The sequence below is a fragment of the Schistocerca gregaria genome, chromosome 1, assembly GCF_023897955.1.
Source record: "Schistocerca gregaria isolate iqSchGreg1 chromosome 1, iqSchGreg1.2, whole genome shotgun sequence".
Taxonomy (NCBI): domain Eukaryota; kingdom Metazoa; phylum Arthropoda; class Insecta; order Orthoptera; family Acrididae; genus Schistocerca; species Schistocerca gregaria.
In genome coordinates, this window is record NC_064920.1 from 1041337919 (window position 1) to 1041356102 (window position 18184).

General features: G+C 44.1%; 1 protein-coding gene and 1 non-coding gene across 2 annotated transcripts in view; both read left to right on the forward strand.

The window, feature by feature from the left end:
- The window catches only part of LOC126279923 (RNA-binding protein 24-B-like), a 320643-nt gene that overhangs the window by 153327 nt on the left and 149132 nt on the right, over window positions 1-18184 (forward strand). The gene's annotated exons all lie outside the window — the stretch shown is intronic.
- Window positions 44-117, forward strand: Trnat-ugu (transfer RNA threonine (anticodon UGU)). Its single transcript has one exon. It is a non-coding gene; the product is annotated as a tRNA-Thr (tRNA).

An 18184-nucleotide genomic window follows, 5' to 3' on the forward strand; every position in this document is an offset into this window, starting at 1 on the left:
GCGTGCACGGGATAAGTCCCTGCAATCGCGCTATTCCTCTGTGTCCTCGGTAGCTCAGATGGATAAAGCGTCTGCCATGTAAGCAGGAGAACCCGGGTTCGAGCCCCGGTCGGGGCACACACATTCGGCTGCCCCATCGAGGTATATCAACAACACGTGTTGGCAGCTGAGGGTTTCAATTAATTATCATTTGTTTCTAGAAAAGTTGCACGGTCATCAATGGTATCTGTTCTTTCGAGAACAGTTACTATCTTTACATATTATCGATTGTAATTCTTTATTTGTAGTTCACTGTTGCTGTTTGAGTTTACATAGTGTCATTTTGTCATTTGGAGATGATGAGTGCAGCTGTGGAGCCTAGATAAAGGAGTGTCAAGTGAGAAACGGAAACCTTTCGGACATGTTTTTTCTGTAATATTTCAGTAGAGGGGTGACAGCTACGGAGGCAGCTAGCAACACCTGCGCTGTGTATGAGGATAAGAGCACCTGAAAAAAAATATTTTCTCCTTTTAAGGAGGACATTACTGACCCTCCACGTTCAGGAAGACCTTCGGGATTTGATGAAGATCGTTTAAACGCATTAATTCACAATGAACCACGTCAGTATACCCGAGAACTGTCAAACGTGATGAGTTGTGATCATCCCGCTATCGTGCGACTGTTGCATGCGATTGGGAAGGTTCAAAAATGGGGTGATTGTGTACCTCATGGTCACAGAAGCATGTTCATATTTTTGAGTACTTCGTATAGTAGCGTCGGTGAAAGCTGATTCCTGACAGGTGACAGCGCTTTACGAAGCGCAAACGGCTGCAGACGAAAGAAGTAGTAGTCTATAGAGCTGCGACAACACTGAGACGTATACATAACTATGTTTCGTGATTGGTTGAGACAGACTGGCAGGAATCTGCTACCGCCGATTTAGTTACTTGTGGTGAAATAGTATGGCTGTCAGTCTGAAAATGGGAAGTTCAGAGTGCCATTTTTGTTCAGTTATCTCAAAGTAGGTGCGTTCTCGAATGTGAGACTCTGCGCCATAATTAAGAATGCATTGGCGACGTAACTTACCAAGGGGCTACACTTCACACACTGACCACTGAATGTTATTTTATCACTCGATGGCGTATTGCCGTGGCTTACGGACTATAAGACGCATTGCTTTCTTCGAAAAATTGCTTCCAAAATTCAGGTGCCTCTTATACGTGAAATTAATATAAAACGTCCAGTATGTGATTGAACAGTCCCTTCAGTCTTAAAAATGGCCATATATTCGATGCCGCGGTAAAGGTATCTATCTGGCAATATTGGATTCTACTGGCAGCGACGAAGAAGAGTTACGGGGATTCACAAGCTTGCTAACACTGTTTCCTCCCGCCCCGCCATCAGAAACCCAGAACACGGTTGTGCCAGTGAACTTGAATTGGAAATGATTTTTGTTATCGGTAACAGTACTATTTTTTTGTTAGTAGCTGGTTTCGTAATCGAAAAAAATAAAAGGTATTCATATGAGTCACGCTATAGATTGAAAGTAAAAGAACATGGCAACACAGCAGCCGAACGGCATTTCGGCCCTCCACGAACGGAAAAAACAGTTCGCGATTAGCAGGGTAGTAGATAGGAATGAAAAAAAAAAATGAGGAAGACTAAATGTGCAAATAGAGGACTGAATGCAAAATAGCCAAAAGTAGAAGATGAGGATTTTCAGAGATTTTGGAGATCAGTTTGGTTTAATAAAGTAAGAATTCTTTTAGCTGGCCTTTCAGTCTAATAATAAAATAGCAAAAATGTTATTTTAAAAAATTACTTAAAAATTAACGTGCGTCTTATAGTCCCTAAAATACGGTACCATCCTAAGGCAAGTATTTCCTCTGCCCCTGTGGTATATGTGACCCGGAATACAAATGTGTCCTGCATCTTGCATCGTGACTGTGTGCGTATTATTCGCTGTTACCTTTTCCTACACAGAGTGACTCCGTGATGATGTTACAAACTTTCGGGAATGATGAAGTAGGGTATATCTATCTGAGGTAAAGGACGCTGGTCCGGAAACGTCAGAGTCGCAAGTTGTTAGCGAAAATCGTTCTGATACTTCTGACGATGGACTTCTTGCCCTGCAAGCTCTTTGCTTTCCGTGTTTTGGTAGCGTGTAGAACAGCCCAAAACAAGAAAAGATTGTTTAGTAAACATGGGCTCTAGAATGCTTACCTTAAGAGCAATGAGCACTTGTTCGGTAGAAGAGATGTATTTTACAGTAGCAAAAAGTGCTCATAACTCCATGTATGCCCATATTTGTCTTTTTCTTCTTCTTCTTTGGGAATACACTACCTCCTCCCAAAATGTGGAAAGCAAAGAGCTTGCAGCAGAAGAGGTCCACTGTCAGATGTATCAGAACGATTTTCGTTTATAACTTTGACTCGCTGATTCCCGGATCAGTGTCTACCTCAAATTCATACATTTACCTTCCTCCATCATCCATGGAATCACCTTGTGTATTTTTGGCATGTTTTTGAGTACATATTATGCGTCGAAAACACGTACACGGGCGTTGTTATAACTGAGGTATTCATCAAACAACGTAATACGATGCTCTCTTAAAAAGATCTTTAATGTTTTTTTTTTCTTCTTCTCAAAATGCCTCAAATGGCTGTGAGCACTGCGGGACTCAACTTCTGAGGTCATCAGTCCCCCAGAACTTTAGAAATACTTAAACCTAAATAACCTAAGGACATCACACAGGATTCGAACCTGCGACTGTAGCAGCCGCGTGGTTGCGGACTGAAGCGCTTAGAACCGCTCGGTCACCGCGGCCGGCTCTCCTGTTCCGCTGTCGTCAGATCTAACGCTTCTGCTGTCATCTGCCTCACTATTATTGTCTGTGAATTCATTAGTCGCGTGAAATGGTTCAAATGGCTCTGAGCACTATGGGACTTAACATCTGTGGCCATCAGTCCCCTAGAACTTAGAACTACTTAAACCTAACTAACCTAAGGACATCACACAACACCCAGCCATCACGAGACAGAGAAAATCCCTGACCCCGCCGGGAATTGAACCCGGGAACCCGGGCGTGGGAAGCGAGAACGCTACCGCACGACATTCGTCGCGTGAACTCGGTGCTGCCTGTCCTCTGGTCGCTGCAAGTACTCTTCATGCAGGGCTCTAGGATGCTCTTGTCTGCACGGTCTCGTCTCTAGGGTATTGTGTTACGTGGTCGTGTGGGTATGCTAACCGTTTTCCTTACTACCAACGGTCACAGTATGGGAGTATGTCTTCTGGTAACCCTGCTTTGAGATGACGTAAGTTATTACTGTCAAAATCTTATTGTTTTGTTTCAGTATTGCGTTGTTTTAGTTGCGAAGCCATGGCTGACGTGAGCGGACGCAGTTACACTTTGGAAGAGCCTTTAATGGTGTGTGTGGAGGTGTACGAACATCTAGAGACACGTAAAACAACGGCAGAGATAATGGCCGGGCTTAGAGATCGCTTTGGCAAGTCCCCCACCTCGTAAAGCAGTTCGTCGTGATGAGGAGAAACGTTCTTTTGTCTCAAGCAGTGTAAAAGACAGGCCGCGAAGTGGACGTAGGGAATTGAGAAAGGGGTTGTGCTGGCGTTACTCGTCAACTGAGTTGTCTTCAGTGAAATCCTTTAGTAAACGAGCAGCTGAACGATCACATTAAAATTAGGATTGATTAAAATTTTATATCTGAAGGAGTTCACAACATCAACGTGTTTTGGGAAAGAAGCCATGGTCCAAGTAGGCTTTACTCAGTAAGAGAAATTTAGACTGATTTTAGTGAATCAGTTATCTGACAACATCATGTAGCAGCGAATTGCAGTCTGTCGTGCTTTGCCGGCATAATTTCCAAATGACTGACTCAGGAGTGTTATTTTCTGCTGTATATCGCAGTTCACACAGGAGGAATGCGGATTTTGAGTCAAGCAAAGCCTCCATTATGTGCAAGCGTTGGAAAGGAATCCATCTCAATCGCTGATGTAGGCCGAGATGTTATCACGACACCTGTTCGGACAATATTTTTTTGGTTACGTGGATCAGAATTCTGGCAAACGTGTGCCTCAGCACGAAGTCAAGAGAAATCATTTGTGGTTACATTAACGTAGAGATCCAGCATACTGTGCTATTCAGATGCTTGATTACCTTGATGAACAATTTTGAGGGCCATGGATCTGGCTCAGCAACATCTCTAGCCCCAAAGAATTTTTCTCCACAAAGCTAAATGTACCTTATCACGCCAGACAACTCGTTATGGGGAATAATCAAGTCCCGTGAGGTTTAACATCGGAAGAAACCTAACGAGAAGTTGCACAAAAACGTTGAAAAAGCTTTTGAAAGTATAACTCCTGTGATGCTCCTCAACATATTAAAAAGGCCGTTGGACGTATAGGTCTCTGTGTATAAAACGACGGTGCCCATTCAGATCCAGAGGATACCTAGTTTTTGTATTTAAGTTCTCCAAAATACAAGGTAAGACTTCTTGGACCCATGGTACAGGGTGGCGTGACGCAGAGAAGCTGCAACGTTTGAAGTTGATGTTGGCAGCCTTGTAGGTGTTCAACAGGTGGGGGGGGGGGGGGGGGGGGGGGACCACAGACTGTCGAGTAGAAACGGACATGTAATTTCAATGGAGCTGTGCGAAGCGTGCGGTCGCTTTGAGCGCATATTGTCGCGTAACCTGCAAGGAGTCTGTTAACGGCGCCACTTTGAGATCGCGCGCTGCGGTTAAGTTCCTTCTAACGCAGTCAAAACGTTGGTTCGTAACTTTTAAGAGGCTGGTTGTGCTTCGAAAGGAATGTCTAGTGGGTGTTTGAGATCTATACGACCCGAGAAAGCACAGGTGGTGTGCAAGCTGCCCTGGTAAGCGGTCCACATCATTCGGTTCGAAAAGTTGCTCGTCTTTGGGGAACGGACATCGCAACGTGCAAGGAAAATTTCATAGCCATCACTTCAACCTTTGCAAGCTTCGAATTGTTCAAGAACTGAAACCTGATGATTCTGTATTGCGCGTACGATTTTGTGAAAACCTGTCGGCTAAAATCAGTGAGGACGCGAACTTCCCTGAAAATTTTTGTGTGATGCCCATACTCAACTAAGAGGACACGTGAATAAGTCGACGACGCTTTACTGGGCTTAAACAAATCTGCTAGTCTTCATCAGTGTCCGTTAAACAGTGCTGAATTTACTGTATGGTGTGCATTGTCGTGTCAAAAGGAAACAGGCCCTTGCTTGTTTGAAGATAACGGATGGGAGGCTTTGGTGTCACTGTGACTCCTCAATGTTATGTTAACGTGATAGAGACATTTTAGGCTTCAGTGCTCGATTTCCTTCCGCCAGCCCTGATGGCCACGCGTGTTTAAGACGTCGGCGCTGGATGGAATCTGACGGTTAGATTAAGGGCGAGGGTTGATGTGCCGACCAGCCTGGATGTGGTTTTTCGGCGGTTTTCCACATCGCATTTAGTGAATACCGAACTGATACACAGTTAGACGATTCACAAACATTTCGAAAAAGTTTCGCACAGTTTGACATGTGTAACAAAAAAAAAAAAAGTTCAAATGGCTCTGAGCACTATGGGACTTAACATCTATGGTCATCAGTCCCCTAGAACTGAGAACTACTTAAACCTAACTAACCTAAGGACATCACACAACACCCAGTCATCACGAGGCAGAGAAAATCCCTGACCCCGCCGGGAATCGAACCCGGGAAGACATGAATAACACTAAAGGCAGACAATTGGGGTACACACATCCCGTCCCGAAGGGTAACGGGATGGCAACAGGGAGGGCACTCGGTAAGCCCTTAATTAACCATTTCACGTCCGTTAGTAGACACACTGACTCTCCGCCGATGCGGGACAGAGGCACAAGCAATTGAAGAAAAAGAAGGCTCCTTTCTCTCCAAGTCTTGACATTCAGCACACCTGATTTCAACAAGACTGCCTGACTGTCTGTGACAGGCGTGAAACGTTTTATTTATCTTATTTTTTAACTTTGTATGTCATGTGTCGTAGGACCAAGGTCATGGAACGAGTCAGTACACGAAATTATAACAGAAGAGTAATAATGTGAATCCTATGCAGACGACAAATCATAAGTTTAAATAATCATAATCAGCAACATATCACAGGAATTAGCTGAATTAATTTTTCCAGAAGCTCCTTAATAGAATAAAAGGAGCGAGCCATGAGGGATCTCTCCAGTTTGGACTTGAAAGCACATGTATTACTGCTAAGGTTTTTGAATTCTTGTGGCTATTATTGAAAATGGATGCAGCAGAATAGTGCATGCGTTCTTGCGTAAGAGTCATGAAGGTGCTTTCCAGATGCAGGCTGAATTGCTGCGTAGTATTAACTGACTCAGGGGCAACGGCCTTGCCGCAGTGGTTACACTGTTTACCGTCAGATCACCGAAGTTAAGCGCTGTCGGGCGTGGGCGGCACTTTGATGGGTGACCATCCAGGCCGCCATGCGCTGTTGCCATTTTTCGGGGTGCACTCAGCCTCGTGATGCCAATTGAGGAGCTACTCGACCGAATAGTAAAGCGGCTTCGGTCAAGAATACCATCATAACGACCGGGAGAGCGGCGTCGTGGCCCCACGTCCCTCCTATCCGCATCCTCCAAGGAGGATGACACGGCTTTTTTTATTAACTGAAAGACTGCTGCTAACGTGTGGTAATAAGCTGATATTGTTAACAAAAAAGACACTAAAAGAAAATATATATTGGGAGGCCATTGTCAGGATTTCCAGACTACTGAACAGGAGTGTACAAGAGCTTGGCCACTGTGATATCCAGACCTCTCAGTCTGTGACTGTCGGGTCGTCGCAAGAGCGTTGTGCACCGGAATAGACCAAAAAACCTTGCCCAGTTCAAGATTGAAGAAAATGTCTCCATTATCCCGGAAAACACATTACGCCGTGCTGTGCAAAATCGACAAAATCGAGTTACTGAATGTGTATGGCTAATGAAATTCCCGCTCTTGTAGAACACAACTTTCAGCATCAAATAAAAGTTTTCTATGTTTCCTTCATTTTTTTCTAACAATTTCAAAGTTTCCCGTTTCTCTGCGCTAATCTGTATGTGTATGTAAAGGAGAAACATCGTGTCAAAAAGAGCGCGGTAAGCCTTAGGTAAACCTGGCAGAGTGGCAACTACGGTAAGGGCCTGGCGTGGATGAGAGGTCGGCGGTGACGTGATTGGCGGCGCGCCATGGCGGACGTATCGGCGGGCGGCAGAAACTGCGCCGGAACAGCGTCTCTTGTTAGTGCTAACTTTACGGCGAGCTGGCCGCCCTGTGTTAACATTTCCGGCGAGCGGACGCAAACAGTAGCTGGCCGGCAGTATTTTTAAACCGGCTCTCCGCAACAGCTGGGGATGTTCAGGAACAGAGGCTCGGGCTCTTGCCCATCGCCGGCCGCTGCGTCCACCTGTTCCCCCGACCGCCTGCCGCTAATGCCCGCCACCCGTGCAGGAATATAACGGGAGCCCAGTGAGTACTGGCGTCCATGCTTCCGCCGTCCAAGTCACCGACGTGCTCTTTTAAGATCAAGAAATTTCTTAACGTACAAAAATCAAATTGCTGTAGTTCACGAGTAATGATAATTTTGCTTTCTTGGCCAAGGGTAATTCCTGCAGAATAACAGTGCAGTGCCAAATTCACTGCGTCCACTGAGCGATACGATCACTAGAAAGTACATGTGAAGAGCTCATTTTTTGAATTTTCTTTAGCAAACTTCGCGAAATTTCGCAGATGGGTGGTGGAGAAGTTTTCTTAGCTGAGTCCACGTTGGGCGCAATGATGCAGTGGCCCACTTGTTCTGTCACCCGTTTAATGAGTGTTGGCCCCAGTTTGGTGACATAAACCAACAACAGATTTGTAGGGTTGGAACAGATTTCATGAAGAGTAAACAACTAAGGAAGGAACCAAATAGATTAATGCATTAGTAGCTCCTATTTCCAATGAAACAAATGCCAAGCACATCTTGGAGCGATTGGTCTGGTGGAAGGTAAAATGTATTCTAATTGATCTGTGTGAGCCCCTGAATGCATTTGCCAGCGTACTTCTCAAATGTTTCACCTGAGCTTAGTGTCACCCCCACGAGAAGACGAGTCCCTTACTCCTAGTTTCGGAAGGTAACATTGTCCGCTTCTCCCAGGTCATAAAGTGTTAGCCGTTGGAGTGACGTCGCTGACGAAAAGGTGTACTTCATCGCTTGTGATTTTGGACAGATAGCATTGTCCCTTTGACTGAGGCCATTAACGTGTTAGGCATTGCGCGGGGTGAGAACCATCAGTGGCCGAAGGCATCTAAGGATGGCAGATGGTAAGGTGTGCATCCCTTTTTAACTCTTTTGTTTCCCCTCTTCTGTATCTTTTGGAACACTAGATTTCGTCATTTTAATGGTCGTAAGTAATGTATTATTGCACTAATGATTGATGTTGTTACTCGGCGTTCAAGCCATCACGTACCATCTGGACGTCTAAAAGTACACCCTAGACGTTTTCCACCTACATCTACGTGATTGCTCTAGAGTTCACAGTTAAGAGCCTGGCAGACGGTTCATCGAACCATTAAGCTCCACTTTCGAACGACCCACAGGAACAACGAGTGCTTAAATCTTCCTTTGCCGGCTCTGATTTCTCTTATTTTGACATAAAGATCATTTCTCTCTATTTTGGTGGACATCAACAGAATATTTTCGCTCTGAGAGGCAAAAGTTTGTTATTGAAATTTTCCGAGGAGCTCCTCCAGCAACAAAAGCCGCCTTTACTTTAATAGTAGCCGCCCCAGTTCACGTATCATATGCATAGCACTCTCTCCCCTACTTCGCGATAATTTAAAACTAGATGCCTTTCTTTGAACTTTTTCGATGTCCTTCGTCAGTCCCATGTGATGCGGATCACACATCGCACAGCCATACACTTGTTCCAGACGTCCTCTGGGCACCCTGTTCATAGCTGTGATTCCATTTTAATACTGAATTGCTCACGACGCCGCCACGCGAACCAGCAGACACATACACGAGCGTCACGCCTAAGTCTCGCACACAACTGACGTAAATTTCAACTTGATCGCTCCCCTGTAACGGTGCACATGCTTTCGAAATGACCCTTGTAGTTTTAAATTGTCATAGATAATCGACGTAACTTATAGTTGTTGTTGTGGTCTTCAGTCCTGAGACTGGTTTGATGCAGCTCTCCATGCTACTCTATCCTGTGCAAGCTGCTTCATCTCCCAGTACGTACTGTAGCGTACATCCTTCTGAATCTGCTTAGTGTATTCATCTCTTGATCTCCCTCTACGATTTTTACCCTCCACGCTGCCCTCCAGTACTAAATTGGTGATCTCTTGATGCCTCAGAACATGTCCTACCAACCGATCCCTTCTTCTAGTCAAGTTGCGCCACAAACTTCTCTTCTCCCCAATCATATTCAATACTGTATCACTCCCTTCCCAACCACTGCTTCCCTTTCATGTCCCTCGACTTTTGTAACTGCCATTTGGTCTCTGAACAAATTGTAAATAGCCTTTAGCTCCCTGTATTTTACCCCTGCAACCTTTAGTATTGGAAAGAGAGTATTCCAGTCAACATTGTCAAAAGCTTTCTCTAAGTCTACAAATGCTAGAAACGTAGGTTTGCCTTTCCTTAATCTAGCTTCTAAGTTAAGTCGTAGGGTCAGTATTGCCTCACGTGTTCCAATATTTCTAAGTAATCCAAACTGATCTTCCCCTGAGGTCGGCTTCTACCAGTTTTTCCATTCGTCTGTAAAGAATTCGCATTAGTATTTTGCGGCCGTGACTTAGTTTGTTCGGTAATTTTCACATCTGTGAACACCTGCTTTCTTTGGTATTGGAATTATTATATTCTTCTTGAAGTTTGGGGGTATTTTGCCTGTCTCATACATTTTGCTCACCAGATGGCAGAGTTTTGTCATGGCTGGCTCTCCCAAGGCTGTCAGTAGTTGTAATGGAATGCTGTCTACTCCCGGGGCCTTGTTTTGACTTAAGTGTGTATAAAGAAAAATCTTTGTACTGTGAAGCTGAATGAGGGGAGAAACTGAGGCGAATAATTGGTGCAGTTTAGTGCTCATTTAGAATAAAAACAGGGCACTGACTGTTCAGACAGTGTTACTGTGGAGTTTCGAAATATTAAATCCCAGTATCGTCGTGGTGGCTTTGAAACTAACGGCGTGGAATGGTATAAACTGCGGACAAGTGTACTGTCTGCCTATAGAATGTGGCAATTTCTGATGGATCTGTTTCATCGTTATTACCTGTCAATCAGAAGTACTAGCTCTGATGGAGAGCATGTGATCAGGTCGGCCTTCTTGACAGTCGATGTATCGTATTGCGTATTGAATAAGGATAATTAAAACCATTTTTATCTTCTGTTCTGTCCCATATTTTTTTCCAGCTGCTCGATAATAAGAGTTCCTCCTTGCATTTTAATGGTTCAGCGCTGTTTGGCCGGTCCGTTCTACGCTGCGCGCAGCTGCGTCTCACAATGATGTGGAAACAGTCGTATTCCACGAAATCGAGAGACTGTTGGCTTATGTTCGGTGGGCAGTTATGAGCCCTGTAGTGTTCATTCATCAGTGAGGTAGAAACTGATGTAACGAGTTTGTGATGAATTAATCTAGAGAAACGTATAAGAAAATGAAACTATATTTCTGTCTGCAACTATTACTGCTGCTTGAAAACATTTGGATGAGAAAGAAAGTCAGATCGGGGCTGTATGTTATACTTGTTTAGACAAATGACATGAAAAACAAACTGGAACATGACACTCACTTATTACTATTTTTTATCTGCTATATGCTGCATTTATATTGTAACTCTCTATGACTAACGTAGGAAATTTGGTTAAATGAACCATTTATCATTAAACCAGAACTTTAATTGTTGAAGATATTTGTGGTGTCTGGAGAAATAATACGAGCATGAGCAGTTCTATTTTTTAAAACGATTTTTTTATTTAGACAGCAAATGTTTGCTTGCTTGCTTGATTTTCAGAAATAAACCATATAATACAACCCCTTGTCAAAAAAAAATATAAAAAAATTAAATTAAATTCGTGGCACATTCCTAGCCACAGTAATCAAGATCTATGTAACTGTGCATGTTACCACAGAACATACCTTTTCGAAGAATTAAGTGAACTAATCCACGACATTCTTGTATTTAAACAACTTGAAGGCCATTCAGTCGTGTGAGGTAAATGTCGGTATCAAATTTTTACCGCAGGATTGTCTACGCGCAATGAATACTGCACGAAGAACTCGGCTTGTTACACGTATACCATGCCAAGATCTTTAAACTGTGCCGTTTTGCTGATTTCATCGTCTGCAGGGCACTCCAGTAATGTTTGTCTTGTCGGTTCTGTAAGCGGTTCGCTTTATAACTCACAACGAAAACGTGAGTAAATTTATGGCTTGCTGACAGGTGGGAACAAAATGAAAATACTAATTGTAATTTCAAGGGCTGCTGTAACAGGCACTGCGTATGAATGACTTTGGCGTTGCTACCAAACTTAAACCTAAGAGCATGTAGTTCGCTGGTGGATTGCCTCTTGACGCACTGGATTCGCGCCCGCACTCGGGGAAACAAATAATGGAAGCACTCTATTCTCGTTCGCGTCCATTGCTGCCGCATGTCGGCGCACGTACACACTTTTCCGTGGAGCTTAAATCCACTGCTGCACTTCATGTGGGCATCCTTGCGTAACGAAGGCAGTGATACGTAGAAGCTACCCAGATATTGAATTTAAGTATTCTTTAAAATGTTTATTGTATTACTGTCGTGTTCTTAGGTTACACTATTTCTACAGAGTGAAAAAGTAATGAGAGTTTAAGGTAAGAGGTGTAACGAGGCTGTTTCGCTGTTGAAGCCAGAACATTTTTCGGGAAAATGAAAGCAGTAAAAATTAACATAAAGAGTGTCCCAGACTGTTAAGGTCAAAATTATAGGGACGGCAGAGAATCGGAAAAATATGTACTTTAAGAAACGGAAGTAATTGTCGGAAATGAGTATTTAATTTTTTAAATCAACAACAAAGTGAGCCCGAAGCAACCGTTATACATCTGTTTACTCCTCAAGCCACCTTACGATATGTGGCTTAGGGTACTGATCCCCCTTTGCCTCTTCCATTCACGAACGACGCGTGGGAAGAAAGTTGTCGATAAACCTTCGTATTAGCTCTAAACTCCTCAGAGTTTCATTTCACAGTATGTAAGTTTGGATATAGAACTGAAGTATATAGAAAAGAAATAAAAAATTTGAGGTCTGTCGAACATTTCAATGTGTCATGGACAACAAAGGGTTTGGAAGAGCAGTTAAACGGAATGACTGGTGTCTTGGAAGGAGAATATAAGAAGAGCACCACCAAAGGAAAAAAAGTGTGCGTTGGACTGTAGTAGAATTAAATCAGATGATGCTGAGGGAACTGGATTAGGCAACGAAATACTAAAAAATTTTTGCTATTTGGCAGCAAACTAACTGATGACCACCGGATTAGAGAGGATATAAAATCTAGAGTGGCAACAACAAGAAAAGTTTTCTCAAGAAGAGAAATCTGTTAACATCGACTATATGTAAGGAAGTCTGTTCTGGAGGTATTTGTCTGGAGTGCAGCCTTGTACAGAAGATAAACGTGGACTACATGCAGTTCAGACAAGAACATTTTGAAATGTGGTACTACAGAAGAATGCTGAATATTAGATTTGTGGATCGCGCAACTATTGAGAGAATACTGAATGTGATTGGGAAGAAAAGAAGTTTGTAGTATAACTTGACTGGAAGAAGGCAAGACACCAAGGAATCAGCAATGTAGTGTTGAAGGAAGTGTGGGGTATAGAGATTCTAGTGGGAGACCAAGAGACGAATACAATATTGAGGTTCAGATGGATGTAGGTTACATTAGTTATTTGGAGATGAGAGCTGTATCGAACCAGTCTTGGAACTGAAGACTACAACAACAGCAACATTTGGGAGGAAGTTATATATTGCCCGACTCTTCCTGGAATGAACTCTCTTGGAATTTCAGTAGTAAACCTGATGTTATGCATGGCGCCTCTTTTGAAGCGTCTGACACTGATATTTGTTGAGCAACTACGTAATGCTCTCGCGCCGCTCTTCGTTATGTTTTTTGTCTCTCTTTTGTTACTGTAACCTGGCAAGTGTCCCACACTGATGAGCAATTCTCAAAAATCGGTCGAACAAGTGTTTAAGTTACTCACTTCTGTTATGGATGAATTACATTCTTCCTATGAATCTCAGCCTGGTATCTGCTCCCCCTAGCGTTTGTTTTATGTGGTCATTCCACTTTAGATCGCTCCGGGCGGTTACTCCTACATATATTGTGGTAGCTACTGTTTCCAGTGATTTGACACAGTAGTGGGTTTCTTCTGCTACGTATACGCAGTACACACAGGTAACAAAATTTATGGGATAGCGATGTTCACAAATACAGATGGCGGTAGCATTGCGTACACAAGGTAGAAAAAGGCAGTGCATTGTCATTTTTACTCAGGTTTTTCACGTGAAACGCTTTCCAACATGATAATGGGGTAAGACGACAAGCAGACATTGAACGCGGGATGGTACTTGCAGCAAGACGCATGGGACATTCCATTTAGGAAATCGTTGGGGAATTCAGTATTCCGAGATTCCCAGTGTCAAGGGTGTGGCGAGAATACCAAATTTCAGGCATTATCTCTCACGACGAACAGTGCAGTGGCCGATAAACTTTACTTAACGACAGAGTGCAGCAGCTGAATAACCACAGAAATCAATGTGGGACGTAACGACGAACATATCCGTTAGGGCAGTGCGGCGAAATTTGGCGTTAATGAGCTATGGCAGCAGACGACCGACGCGAATGCATTTTCTAGCAGCACGACATCGTCTGCAGAGCCTCTCTTGGGCTCGTGACCATATCGGTTGTGCCGTAGACGATTAGAAAAGCGTGGCCTGGTCAAATGATCCCCGATTTCAGTTGGTAAGAGCTGATGGTAGCGTTCGAGTGAGACGCAGCCCCCACGAAGACATCTATCCAAGTTGTCAACAAGACATTGTGGAAGCTGGTGGTGGCTCTTTAGTGGTGTGGGCTGTGTTTACAAGGAACAGACCGGGTCCTCTGGTCCAACGGATCCGATTATCGATTGGAAATGGTTATGTTGGCTACCTGGAGACCATTTGCAGCCAAACAACGATGAATTTTTGTGGATGGCAGTGCGCCATGTCATTAGTCCAAAAGCGTTCACGATAATTCAAAAACAGTCTTAATCGCATTTATTATTGTTATAATACCGCCAACCGGTTTCAACCCGACGTAGCGGCCATCTTCTGGGCGTTTACACCACTGGTCGACTGCTGGTGGTGTCACTCCTGTCTACATAACGGTTTGTAAACGCCCAGAAGATGGCCGCTACGTCGGGTTGAGAGGTCAGTCCACGCACAAAATTCTGCACCGGTAACACTTTCACAATTACGAGGATGGTTTGAATCGTTCTCGGAACGGAATAGAAAAAAAGTACTTACATTACTGAAACTTTTCTTTATTTTTCAATGTAGTCCGTTTGTAGATTTATGCACTTGGGCCAACGATGTTCCAGTGCCTTGATGCCATCTTGAAAATCCTCCAGGCCTGCAAAATAGGCCGGCTATTAATTCGTCGTTTGAAGTGAATCTTTGTCCACCAAGAAAAGTTTTCGGTTTTGGGAAGAGTTGGAAGTCTGACGGAGCCATATCATGTGAATAAGGCTGGTGTGGCAACAATTCGTACCTTAGTTCGTGTAATTTTGCCATGTAATTCTCATGCGTTTTTGATCCAGCGTCAAGAGTCGCAGCACCCGTCTTGCAAATAATTCTTTTCATTTGTAATTCTTCAGTTAAAATCTGTTTTACCGTTTCAGATGACATCTGGCAAGCGTAAGCAATTTCATGCACTTCCAATCTGCTATCCTCCATGACCATTTTGTGCACTTGTGCAATGTTTCGTGCAGTAATGACAGATTCGGCCGACCATTACGCGGGTCATAATCTAAACTCTCCCGACCAAATTTAAATTCATTTGTCCACTTGGCAGCAGTTGAATATGAAGGAGCATGGTCCCCCAGTGTATTCTGGAAATCGGCATGAATGTCTTTTGCTTTCATACCTTTCTTTGCGATACTTAATCACTGCTCGAATCTTGATTTTTTCCATCTTCGCAGATCACTATGCGGGAACACCAACAGAGTCACGTCACCGCCACAGCTCTCTTCCAAGATCACTGACATGGCAGGCGTTTGCAGGCAGTGGTCTAGTGAATATCGCGTGAACAAGTCGTTGCGCTAGCGCTGACCTCTCGTGGTGATTCCGAGAACTTTTCAAACCACCCTCGTATGAACGGCTATAGGGGCAGTATGGCTAGCTATTTCTGCAGGGGTTTCCATGCCCGTCGAGTTGCTACACTATGCCGGCAAAAGGAAGTCCGACACGATATAGGATGTATGCCATGACCTTTTTCACCTCAGAGTATATTACATCTATTTACATTCAAGGTCAACTGCCAGTCCCTGCAGCATTCATCAATTCTCTGCAGCTCTTTCTGCACCTCGCTACAGTATTCTGGTTGACTGTCATCTTCTTATAGACAACCATATCATCTGTAAACAGGCGCGTGGTCCTTCTCACGTCATCCACTAGATCGTTTGCATTTAAATCTACATCAGTTCTCCGCAAGCAACGTCATTATACGTAAGCATAAAACATATTCCATAATTCCACGATGTCAGCGATATAAGCCTATAAAGACTAAGGGTGGAAAAGGTCCATCGTTGTTTGGTAACGAAAGTCGGAAATGCTGAGGAGGTAGAGGTGTTGCACTTTAGCGTCTAAAGAACGTGTAAACGTCGACAGGCAAAAGCTAGTAGACTTTATAAAAAGAAGACTTCCACTGTCATACCTGAGTGAGAGATGTTACCGAGAAAATTTTGATCCTATATAAAATCGACCTGTCTGGCGTTGCAGTAGAATACAGCAAATGGAAAGCTGATGTTTCAAATTTCTCGTTTAGGAAAGCATTCACGCCGGTCGGTCATGCAGACATACTGTCATTGATCGTCGCACTGACTCACGTAAGGAGTTCAAAATAATAGGCATCCCTGCTTTAGAGAAGCAACTGAAGGAGTCGAAAACAAGTAAGCCGCCAGGTCCGGATAGAATCCCAGTTCGATTTTACAGAGAGAGTACTCTATGGCTTCGGCACCTTCTTTAGCGTGTAGTTATTGTGAGCCTTGCCGACGCAAAGTCCCATGCGTATGGGTGATTACTGTATATAAGAAGGTTAAAAGAACGGACGCGCAGAATTACGGACAAATGTCCGTAATATCGGTTTTCTGTCCACGTACCGCCAGAATTTCACGGTGAACCTGTGTGCAATTTAGACGTTTTGCCCACATCAATCGTACTGTCGCGCGTACTTCAAGTTTGGAGCACGTTTCTAGTTGCCGCGCCGTTTCACACCCACACTCTAATACCTCTTATCCGAAGAAATCCAGAATGTTTACTCCCTTCTGATTATGCGTCACTGCTGTTGCGCGGTGGTCTTCGCGTGGAACGACATGTTTAAATTAGTTTCTGAGACCCCCTAGTAGCAACAGTCCTGCAAATGTTGCATGCATTCGTGGCGTCCCTGGTTGACTTACGCATACACACTTCATTGCCATCACGCCAAGTGGTGAAAGCAGACGTCTAGAATGACGTCAGTTACTATTCACCGGTGAGGACCGTGGCACTCCAGAGTTATTGCAACAGACCGTGTAAACGCTGAGGTAACGCCGTGCGTGTTAGCCACACCTTACGTTCCGTTTTGCGCCGAAGCTGATTCGTCATGTTTCGATCGCGGACGCTGCTGGGGTGTGGGATGAGACCGGTCACCTTTCACTACTCTGTGGCAGCACAGTGCCATGGAATAAAAAATACAGAGAAGCAGGTGCTATGCTGGAAGAAAGTTAATGCCTGTTTGTCACCAAACGTATAAAAGATTTCGGGATTGCCATCCGTAGCTTATGGATGGAATAAAGGAAAAATGTATCTATACTCTAGAAACCACTGTTACGTGCATGGCAGATTTTACTTGACATTTTACTGCTTATTAGGGGAATATGCGCAATAAAGAATGTTTGTCAGCGAGGTGCAGAGCGTGTGAAATAGGGAATCGAACCATCTATGTGTTACATGATCTAAAATATCCGACACCCCCTATGTAAGGTGGAATTGACAACTAGGTATCACGAGTGACGGAGCGGCCAGTACAAAAGGAGGTGGAGAGTATTGCGTCGTCAATAGAAAATGGTTCAAATGGCTCTGAGTACTATGGGACTTGACATCTAAGGTCATCAGATCCCTAGAACTTAGAACTACTTAAACTCAACTAACCTAAGGACATCACACACTTCCATGCCCGATGCAGGATTCGAACCTGCGAACGTAGCAGTAGCGCGGTTCCGGACTGAAGCGTCTAGAACCGCTCGGTCACCACGGCCGGCGTCGTCAGTAGAGAAGCAGTAACAGAAGAATTTGTCGGTCAGGGAAGCTTAGTGGCATCGAACGACGTCATTGGATGTCACCTGAGTAGCAAACGCAGCAGGGACATTTCAGCTCTTCTAAAGTTGAGGAAGTCGACTGTTGACGATGTGATTGTGAAGTGGAACGCGGGGAACAACCTCAGCTAAACCAGCCAGCCAGATCCCATACAAGGACCGTCGACCATTGAGGACGATGACTGTGTTCCAGAGTGCAACGAGCAGCCCAGCTTTCACAATGACTGTGCGTTGGTTCTTGAAAAGAAAGGGGTACAGTGGACGAGCAGCTCTCGTTAGCCACACGTTTCTGTAATCAGTGGTAAGCGATGCTTGAGATGGTGTAAAGAGTGACGTCACTGGACAATGGATATCTGGAAACAGTGAAGTTCAGAGAGAGTGGTGTTATGGTGTGGGGGTGTTTTTCTTGATTAGGGTGTATTGCGCTTAAGAAAGCACTAAATGCCGAAGGATATGAACACTTTTTACAGCATTTTGTACTGTGCATATTATAAAAACAGTTCGAAGACACTGATCATATCAGTGTCACAATGCACCCTGCTGTAGAGTAGCTTCTGTGAGCCAGTGGTTTGTGGATAGTAACA